The 10,710-nt window shown below is 38.4% G+C and overlaps 1 pseudogene; it reads left to right on the top strand.

Annotated features, from left to right (window-relative positions):
* Positions 1–5,511: 5,511 nt before the first annotated feature.
* On the top strand, positions 5,512–6,445 carry LOC126595276 (probable aspartic proteinase GIP2; annotated as a pseudogene).
* Positions 6,446–10,710: the final 4,265 nt, after the last annotated feature.

Here is a 10,710-nt window from a genome sequence, read left to right as displayed (position 1 = left end):
ACAACCACAAAATCGACCCATTACCACGAGTCTAGTCAAACTTAGAAGGCATAGCCCAAGTATGAGAAGGAAACCCATGAAAACATGGGTTGTTGCTCGTGAAAAACTTTGGACTGTAAAATCTGATGATTATTATGCAACTAATTTACCTTACATTTCTCGTAATTTAGACATTAAATGTTAATGTCATGTAATGGGTAATTTCAGGACGTCAACTAATAATTTTATTAAAATAAAGGGTATTGGTACCCTTTGCTTTAATGGGTGACATAGAATATCTGTTGATTCTAATAGGCAGTTATAGTTTACACTAGAGGTGGGCACGGCCCGACTGGGCCTAAATTTGGAGGGACCGGACCTGACCTGTTTGAAAATGCAACGGGGTGGGTAATAAGATTCTGAAACTTGGAACCGGACCTAACCCGGTCCGTATAAAACTAGCCAATTCCTAAAGGTCCACGGGTCTTTTGTTTTCAATTTTACAATTTTTTTTTTTTTCATTTTACGACTTCTGGAGATGTTCATCCACAACAATGAAGCATCCACGATGATAATCCAAGCCTAGAAACCCAATTGGTTTTATCCACTAATTAAAAAATCATGATGGCTTAAGCCGAGCTGCTTTAAGAACAAACAAATTCTTAAAAGACAAAGGGTATGTTCAATGAAAACCCAAATTCTCTAAGAACCCACAAAAAAAAAAAAAAAAAAACAAAGGGCATTTTCAATGAAAACCTAGATGCTCTAAAGTCTAAACTCCACAACAAATTCAGAAGAAAAAAAAACCCATCTCAGATTTCCCACCATACCTGTAGATTAATGAAAACCCAGATGGGCCAGATGCTAAATCTTGTAGAAAATTAAGATCTAAGAGGAGACACTAGAAAACTAAGAACAAAGGGCATGGTGGTCGATTTCGATTCGCATGGCGTTGACAATGGTGGTGTTTGACAATCTCGAGGCGCTGATGATAGGGGTCTTCGTCCTCTTTTCTTGGGACTGTAGAGTTCGACAATCTCGATTTCAATTTAGAAGAAGATGAGATTGTGATGAATTTCGATTTTGATTGAAGAGTTAGAAGACAGAGAGAGTGAGACAAAGACAGAATCAAGGCGTTGGTATTGAGTCGGTGAATTGTGATGGCTTTCGTGAATGAATGTGATGGCTTTTTAATCACATCTTCACTCCACTGAAAATAGTGGAGTGAAGATGTGATTAAATCCAATCCAATAATCCAATGGTAGAAACGGTTCAGGATGAGCTCTCATTTTTCCTTATTTTTTGCTTCGCCCTGCCCTGTCCCATTTCTTTTCCAAAATATTTCGACCCGCCTCGTATCTGCTCTGATCTGCTTCGACCCACCCCCACCGGCGGGTCTAGGACCTGTTTGCCCACCCTTAGTTTACACACATTATCATACTTTCTATTCTGTTTTCACCTTGAAAATAAGTCATTTGACACACCCCGACCCAGAATGTCCACCTGGATTTCAAATCGAGTCATGTTGGCCGACACCAGGAAGGTGATGAAGCTATAAAGTGTAGTGATTAAATGTAAAACCTAAAGTGCCTAAATGTAAGAGAAACAAGTTCTCACTGATTATGATCTCATCTACAGAGATGCAAAGGCATTGAGACTAATCCAAAAAGCTGTGAGTGATGAGATCTTTCCCAGAATCGTAAACCAATAGACTGCAAATGATGCTTGGGATGTTCTTAAGCAAGAATTCAAGGGTGATACTCAAGTCATGGTTGTGAAATTACAAGGTATTCGCTGTGATTTTGAATATGCTAGGATAAGAAATAATGAATCTCTCTCTGATTATCTAGCTAGATTATCTGGTCTTGTGAATAAGATGAAGATGTTTGATGAAACCTTGCCGAACAAAAGACTAGTTGAGAAAATGCTAATTAGTCTAACTCCTGCATATGATCATATTGTTTCTGTCATTGAGGGGACTAACAAATTAGATGAGATTAATCCAAATGAAGTTGTTGCAACTTTGAAATGATTTAAGCAAAGATTGAATAAACATACTGAAGATAAGGAAGTGAGTGATAAGGCATTTAGCAGTCTTAGTATCCAAAACAAAAGTGGATCACAGACCACTGGATACAAAGGGAAGAAACCTTTCAAATTTAGAGATAAGAAGAGTGATTTAAGGCTAATGATAGGCTATAATATGCTGCCAAACCGTGGTTTAACAAGGAAAACACAAGAGAGACATGTAAAATCTGTGGGAATATAAACTACAGTGAATGCAGATTTAAAGGAAAGCCTAAGTGTCACAACTGTGGCAGATTTAATCATTTTGCCAGAGATTGCAAAAGCAAACCAGTTCAACAGGTTCAAGTGGCATAACAAATGGATAAGGAAACCTCTATGTTCTTTGCTTGTAATTTTGCTGCAATAGTCAAAAGTGAGCATGTTTGGTATATTGATAGTGGATGAAACAATCACATGACTTCACATGAGTCTATGTTGATTAATCTGGACAGAAGTATCTCAACAAGAATCAAAATAAGGAATGGATAGATTGTTCAAGCTAGTGGAAAATGAACCTTGGTGATTGAAACCAACAAGGGTACCAGACATATCAAATAAGTAATGCTTGTTCCAGGACTGGATGAAAATCTCCTAAGTGTGGGGCAAATGATGTAGCATGGCTATTTCTTATTATTTGGAGATGATCAGGTTGCAATCTTTGAAGATAGGAGCTTGGAGAGTCATGTTGTTACAGTACAAATGATTGGTAATAGGTGATTCCCACTACTCATGAAGGATATGAATGGTTCTGTACTAAAAGCTAACATTAAGGGTGATGTTTGGGAATAGCACAAAAGGCTGGGGCATTTTAATTTTAACAGCTTGCAACTATTGTCTGATAAGCAAATAAATACTTCTTAACTTTCATTGATGATATAACCAGAATGTGTTGGGTTTATTTTCTGAATCACAAATCAGAAGTGTTTAAAGTGTTCAAGAAATTTAAAGCCATGGTTGAATTGCAAAGTGGCTACAAAATTCTAAAGTTAAGAAGTGACAAAGGTGGAGAGTACAAATGTCATGAATTTAATCAATTATGTGAAGATTTGGGACTTGAGAAATAGTTGACAATGCCTTATTCCCCACAACAAAATGGTGTTGCTGAGAGGAATAACAGAACCATTGTTGAAATGGCTAAGAGTATGCTTCATGACAAGCATTTGCCCTATGAGTTCTTAGGAAAAGCTGTTAACACAGCTGTGTACTTCCTCAATAGGTGTCCAACTAAGGCTGTGGAACACAAAACTCCATTTGAAGCTTTCAGTGGTAGGAAGCCAGGTATCTAACATTTAAAAGTGTTTGGGTGTATCTGTTATGGTCACATACCTAGACAATTAAGACAGAAACGTGATGAATCCTCTATGAAAGGAATATTTGTTGGATGTGGGAAAATGGAGAAAGGTTATAGGATCTACAATTTGAGTACCAAGAAGATCTTTATGTCAATGAGTGTTGTATTTAATGAGAAGGGTACTTGGAATTGGAATACGAAAAATTGTGATAAGCTATCATTTCCTATTAACTTCAATCTACCTGAGATTGAACATGGCATTCAACTAGAAGGGAGCAATTGTGTAACACATGAATTCACTGATTTTCAAACTGAGAGTGGTGAGTTAAGTACAACTAAAGCCACACCAGTCAAAAAGATATCACTAAGTGAAATTTATGCTAGATGCAATGTAAGCATGATTGAACCAGAGAATTTCACTGATGCTGCAACTGGTGTAGCTTGAAAGAAAGTAATGATGCTGAAATTGAGATGATAAAGAAAAACAAGACTTGAGAATTAGTTGATAAACCATCAAGCAAACCTATTGTTGGAATGAAGTGGATATACAAGACCAAATTGAATCTGGATGGGACAATTCAAAAGGACAAAGCAAGACTTGTTGCCAAGGGTTATACATAGAAACCTAGTATTGATTTCAATGAAACATTTGCTCCTGTTGCAAGATTGGATACCATAAGAACTCCATAGCCTTAGCAGCTTAAAAAAAGTGGAAGCTATTTAAACTTGATTTGAAATAAGCTTTTCTTAATGAAGTGTTGCAAGAGGAGGTTTACATTGATCAACCTGAGAGATTTTTTTATGCAAGGTGCAGAAGACAAAGTCTATAAACTGAATAAGGATATATATGGGTTAAAGCAATTGATACTCATTTGCACAACTGTGGATTCACCAGAAGTCCAAGTGAAACAACCTTGTATATAAAGTCAAGGGGAGAAAGTGAATGGATCATTGTCTCTATCTATGTAGATGACATTATCTACACAGGTAGCAACACTGAGTTGCTAGAAGATTTCAAGGCTGACATGATGAACATATATGAAATGATATATTTGGGACTGCTATATCACTTCATTGGCATGGGAATTCTTCAATATGAATCTGGGATCTTCATTAACCAAAGAAAATGTGCAATCATCTTACTGCAGAAATTTGGATTGAAAGACTGCAAACCTGTTAGCATTCCACTGGTGATGAGTGACAAACTTAAGAAAGATGATGAATGTGAGAAAACATATGAGAATGTATATAGGCAATTGGTTGGGAAATTGTACTTAACTGTAACAAGACCAGACATTATGTTTACAGCTAGCTTACTTGCTAGATTTATGCATGGATCTTCAAATAAGCATTTGAGAGCAGCGAAGAGGGTTCTTATATATATACAAGGCACATTGGACTATGAGATTGAGTATGAGAAAGGCAAAGAATCAATTCTCATAGGCTATTGTGACACTGATTAGAGTGAGGGATGAAACTGATATGAGAAGCATATCTGGATATGTTTTCTCATTTAGAAGTGGGGTTTTCTTTTAGGCCTCCGTTAAACAACATAGTGTAGCTCTGTCAACAGCTCAAGTTGAGTACATGAGTGCAACTTAAGCAACCACTCAAGCTGTGTGGTTGAGATTTTTGCTTTAATATTTTAGAGAATAACAAAATGAAGCTACTCCTTTTTATTGTGACAATACATCTGCCATTGCTATGACAAGATATCCAGTGTTTCATCAGAGAACAAAGCACATTGGAAGAAGGTATCATTAAATTCGAGAAACATTGCAGTCAAACATCATTAAGCTAATCTATTGCAAATTAGAAGATCAACTTGCTGATATTTTCACCAAGGCACTTCCTAAAGATCGATTCTGCATACTCAGAGATAAGCTTGGAGTTAAACCAGCTGCCAGCTTAAAAAGGAATGTTGGTGGATAAGCATGGCAGCTAGATTCCAGGTGCATTGAGCTAAAGAGAGGAAGAAGAAGTTGAAGGTCGAAACGCCTAAGTGTTAGAGTAGTTGGTATTCAAATAATGAAATGAACTGATAAGATTAAAACATCTCAATGGTGTGTATCTTGCCATGTGTTTAGTTTGTTTAAAGTTAAGTGAAAAAATGTGAGGTGCATGTGATCACAGTCACAGTGCAAGTGTGTGTGTGTGTGTGTGTGAGGGTAGCAATGGCTATAAACCCCTTATTGTATGCTGATTTTTGTGGATCAAATCCAATGTAGATTCGAGGAGTAACGAACTCCATTTCTCTTGAAAGTTCATCTTTGTTATTTCTTCTTGAAATCCATTTTCAATTACTTGTTGAATTGAGTACAAATTGATTGAGAAATTTAGCTCAAAAGTAGCTCAAACACAACATCCTTCACAATTCGTTTCCACCTTTAGCTTCCGCCGAAAATTCGCAATTTGTTTGAGCTCTTCATCGAGTTCTTTGGGGGTTGTAATCTTAGGGGACGGGCCTTATTCTCTCCTTCCCAATATTGAGGTATCCAAGTTACTTTCACTCTATTGATCATCAACCATATCATCAGAGCCTTTTCTTATTTCGTTGGCGAGCCTTCGGTGGATTACTTCATTAATGTGAAGTCGATTAAGATCAACCAAAAGGTTGGTGCTTTGAATACTTCATTGCTAGCCATTGACAATGAAGGGTATGGCGGCACGAAGATTAGCACGGTGAATCCTTACACGGTTTTGGAGACCTCAATCTACAACGCCATGGTGAATACATTTGTGAAAGAAGTTGCTAACATCCCAAAAGTGAAACCAATAACGCCTTTCGGAGCATGCTTCAGTTTGAAGAACATTGGTGTTACGAGGGTTGGGCTTGCAGTGCCTTAAATTGATCTCGTGTTACAAAGCGAGAGTGTGTATTGGACAATGTTCGGAGAAAAATCAATGGTATATTTGAGCAATGATGTCTTATGTTTAGGGTTTGTGGATGGAGGTAAGAGGCCAAGGACTTCTATTGTGATTGGAGAGCACCAATTGGAGGACAATCTTCTACAATTTGATCTGGCTACTTCTAGGCTTGGGTTCAGTTCCTCACTTTTGTTTAGACGTACAACTTGTGTGAACTTCAATTTCACTTCTAATGCTTAAGAGTTAGAGGACATTATTTGGTTGATGATTCAATAATTATTATTTGGAATTAATTTTTGTTTTTACATGGTGAATAAAAATGGTTGTTTTGATTATTAATGGTTTTGATGTAACCTTTCACTAATGACATTTTATAAGGAAACTTCATGTGAACCGTCTTCGGAATTTCACTATTGACTACGTATTTTCGTTATTAAATTTCGTATTTTAGGTTACATTTTTTTTTTGTTAATTTTTAATTCCGTAAATTTTAGGAATTTAATCGAATAGTTATCGGGTTTGAATTTTCGTAACTAATCTTTAAAATTTGTTGAGCTTTCAAGGTCACAATTAATGTTTTCGAATAGATCTCGAAACCACAAATAAATAGGCGAAAGCCGTTTGGGAATGCGGGTTTTAACAGTATAGTTACGGACATTTTGAAGTCATTTTACAAAACTATAGATTTTAAATTAATTAAAACTCCCACCATGTGGGAATGGTAACCAATCAAAGGTGAGGACACACCCAATCAGGTACAAGAGAGAAAGGACCAATCAAGAAGAAAGATAAAGGACCAATCAGGAAGAAAGAGAAATGACTTTCCCTTCCCGTCGACCCGTGTACCCATGGCCAACCCGGTTTGATTCTGGCAATTTTCGCCATTTTTTCCATTGAAATTCAAACATCCACCACTTGCAACCTCTTCCACAACCTCCCATCTACCATTCCCGACCAAGATCTAAGGGTTTTAGGTCTAAATTCACGATGAACTTTACTAGAGCACTGAAGGTACTCAACGGTGCGAGCCACCTACCACCACCCTTAATCAACTCCCCTTAGGCCCAGAAACAAGACCTATCCAGTTGTAGGGGCGTCGGAACACTAGGGAAGGAGAATCGAAACTCACCCATTCTAGGGTTTTTGACGGGTGCGAGCCAGTTTGGGGCTTTTTTGGCCAAATTGGACTTGGTCATAGTTATAAAATTTGCTCTCTTCATTATGCTAAAATTGGTAATTTTTGGAAATAGTTGAATTTTCCAACGTTGCATGGGCCAAAACCCCACCTGACCTTCCTAAGCTAATTTGGATGCCCTAATTCCATACGTGACGTCCAATTGATGAAATCTCATCGTGTGACTATAATTTTCATAGAGACCGCCACTTGGTCATTATATGAATTGACGATCCGACCATGAGATTGGCACCAAACTTAAATATGTAATAGTACATAATATTTAAGTACATTAGGAACTTACAGATTGGGAATCCGTGGTATGGATATTCCCAAATTTGATTTCTAAGTTGTAAAATCAAATGTTGACTGCCACTTGAATTTGTGATTGACAGAGATCCAACCGTTGGATCGTAATGAAATTTTAGTATGTTGCTTTATGAGTAATGAAGACTTTAGGAAGTTATAGATCCAAAATTCGATGTGCGGATCTTCCATATTGAATTGCTAGGGTTGTAGACCCGACGATTGACCTTTGACCCACAGATGACTTTTGGTCAATGGATCTCGAATTCATCTAGCATGTCCCAGATGACGTGTACAAGCTACGATTATGTGTGCTATCGATAAAATCCTAAGACGTGATTTCATATTGTTTTAGGAGACGATCATTCGTGACGCCTCGATATTTGTGCTAGGGAGTAGTAGTGCGGACTCCAGGTGAATGACTTTAATATATGTGATATGGTTATTACCCTGTTTTCGTATTTAGTATCCTTTATGGATATGACTTGGTTTTATAAATGTGTTGTATATTAAAAATGTGATTTTTAATAATTAGCCATTGATCTATTATTACGAAATGCGATCTGACTTGTGTGTTGGAAATGTTTGTGAAATGTTATTTGAAATGCATGTTGGATTGTCTGTTAAGTGTGAGGGCTAGCAGTCGACTGTTAACCCATTGTCATGGGGATTCGTTGCTTCGATATCGCTTTATTTCTCAATTCATTGATCCGTTCCAAATTTAGTATTTGTGCTTGTTTCACATCTCATTTCATTGATTGATTTCTCGTTCCGTTAACTTTTCTAAATTGTGTAATTTGTGCTTTGTTTCATTTCTTGTTTCGTTAAGCCTTTTTAATTGAGTAACTTGGTTCATGTTTGTTTCTTCGAGTCGTTTATATGTCTTTTGGCTTTCCGCTCGGTTTCGTTGAGTAATCCGGAACTGGGTTTCCGTTGGGGTACCATTGAGTGGTTTGGTTCCCTACTCCGTCTGAATTCCGTTGAGAGGTCCAAAATCCCTCGTGATCCGTAATTCCGTTGAATGGTCCTGAATCGTAGCATGCCGTAGATTCCTTGAGTGGTCCGATATCCATTGTACTCCATGATTCCGTTGAGTGGTCTGGAATCATATCCACTCGGATTCCGTTAAGAGGTCTGGAATGCCTTGTACTCCGCGATTTAGTTGAGTGGTCCAGAATCGTATCCTGGTTTAGATTCCGTTAAGTGGTCCAGAATCCCGCTTGGTATTTTGGTTCCGTTTAATGGTCCGGAAGCCGATGTTGTTGGATTTCGTTGAGCCGTCCGAAATCTCATTTTTAGAGACGTAGGCTTCGGTCGAACTGTGTCTCTCTAGCCCTGCATTTGGCTTATTGCATGAGTTATTGATTAATAACCTTTTGTTTGATTTTAGACGGGCCAATAGATGTTTGTGTCACTCCTTCGATATTTTCAATGGTTTATTTATGATATTATTAATGGTAAAAGACTGTTTACTACCCTCATATTTCATGGTTTTCAACATTTAGTACATCAAGTTTTTTTCGTCCTAGAGTCATACCTAAAGTGTTCATTTTGGGACAGTCTTATACATCCGTTAGTCAAACTGTTAATTCTCCCGTTAAGTGATGATGTGGCGCCCATGTGGACAATGACTAAGCGCCACGTGTCATTAAAAATATTAAAATAATTAATTTAAAAAAATTAAAAAAAAAAGAATTTCCTCAGATCCCTTTTGTCTTCCCCACCTCGACTTTTTTCTCTTCTCCATCTGCACCTCTACACATCTGCACATCCATCCATCATTCCCCCTCCCTAAACTCAAACTCTGAAACACATAATCCATGGAAGATCGGAGATTCCTACGTTTTTTCTCTTTTTCCCTCTGCATAGGCCTAGTCCTCCTCTGCACAACAAACTCTGCCTGGTGCATAGGCATAGTACGTCTCCGACCTCCTCGACTGCACAACAAACTTCACCTGGTGCTCCTCCAAAAACCGTATCCAATCTAAACCCCTTATCCCAACGCGGCACCTCAAAGACCATAGCTCCGACACCCCCACCACCCTCTCGATCCCCTCACCATCCAAGAACTCAACGTTGTCCGCACCATCCTCAACTCCCACGTGCTCTTCACCTCCACCTCGTCATACGCGCTCCACTCTGTCGAGCTCCAGGAACCCGATAAGTCCCTCATCCTCATTGGCTCTGAGCTCGCTCAAAGACCGCCTGTCAGAAAACAACCCAGAACGGCAGCACTTGAATTTTTGTGAAGATCCATCTGAAATTAAAGAAAGCAGAAATTTTGGGGTTGGAATCAAAATTGAAAACAACCCAAAGACTCAATTTTTGGATTTTGGATTGGTGGTCCCGAAATTTGAAGCTTCTAAGATCTGGATTATTAGGACGCAATAGGGAAAAGAGCTGGTTCTTTTGGGAGAAAACCCGGATTCGAAAACGATTCTTGGATTGGATTCTGGGGATTTAGAGAGGTAGGTTTTGTGTGGAATTCATTGGCGAGTTGGGTGGAGAAAGAACAAGGAGGTCGGCGAGGTATGAAGGAAAGGCATGTGTAGAGAGAGAGGGAATGAAAGGGAAAGGAAGAAGAAAGACGAAGTACAACTGCAAAGCAAGACGGCAAAGAGACGTCAAAAGACTTGGACCGAGAGAGTTGCGCGTTTTTTGGGGAAAAATGGATGTGCAGACGTGCAGACGTGCAGAGGGATCTGGGGAGTGAGAGAGAGAGCGGAGAGTGAGGGTGAGCGGATGTGCAGAGGTGCAAGGGGAGAAGGGAAGGGGATCGGGGTGAGGAAGACAAAGGGGATCTGGGGAAATTTATTTTTTTATTTCTTTATTTATTTACTTTTATTTAATTAATTATTTTAATATTTTTAATGACACGTGGCGCCCAGTCATTGTCCACATGGGCGCCACGTCATCACTTAACAGGAGAATTAACAGTTTGACTAATTGATGTATAAGATTGTCCCAAAATTAACACTTTGGGTATGACTCTGTGACGAAAAAAACTTGATGTACTAAATGTTGA

The sequence above is a fragment of the Malus sylvestris genome, chromosome 13 (genome assembly GCF_916048215.2).
Source record: "Malus sylvestris chromosome 13, drMalSylv7.2, whole genome shotgun sequence".
NCBI lineage: Eukaryota > Viridiplantae > Streptophyta > Magnoliopsida > Rosales > Rosaceae > Malus > Malus sylvestris.
The sequence above is the reverse complement of the archived record's forward strand: the minus strand, read 5'-3'. Positions and strand labels throughout refer to the sequence as shown.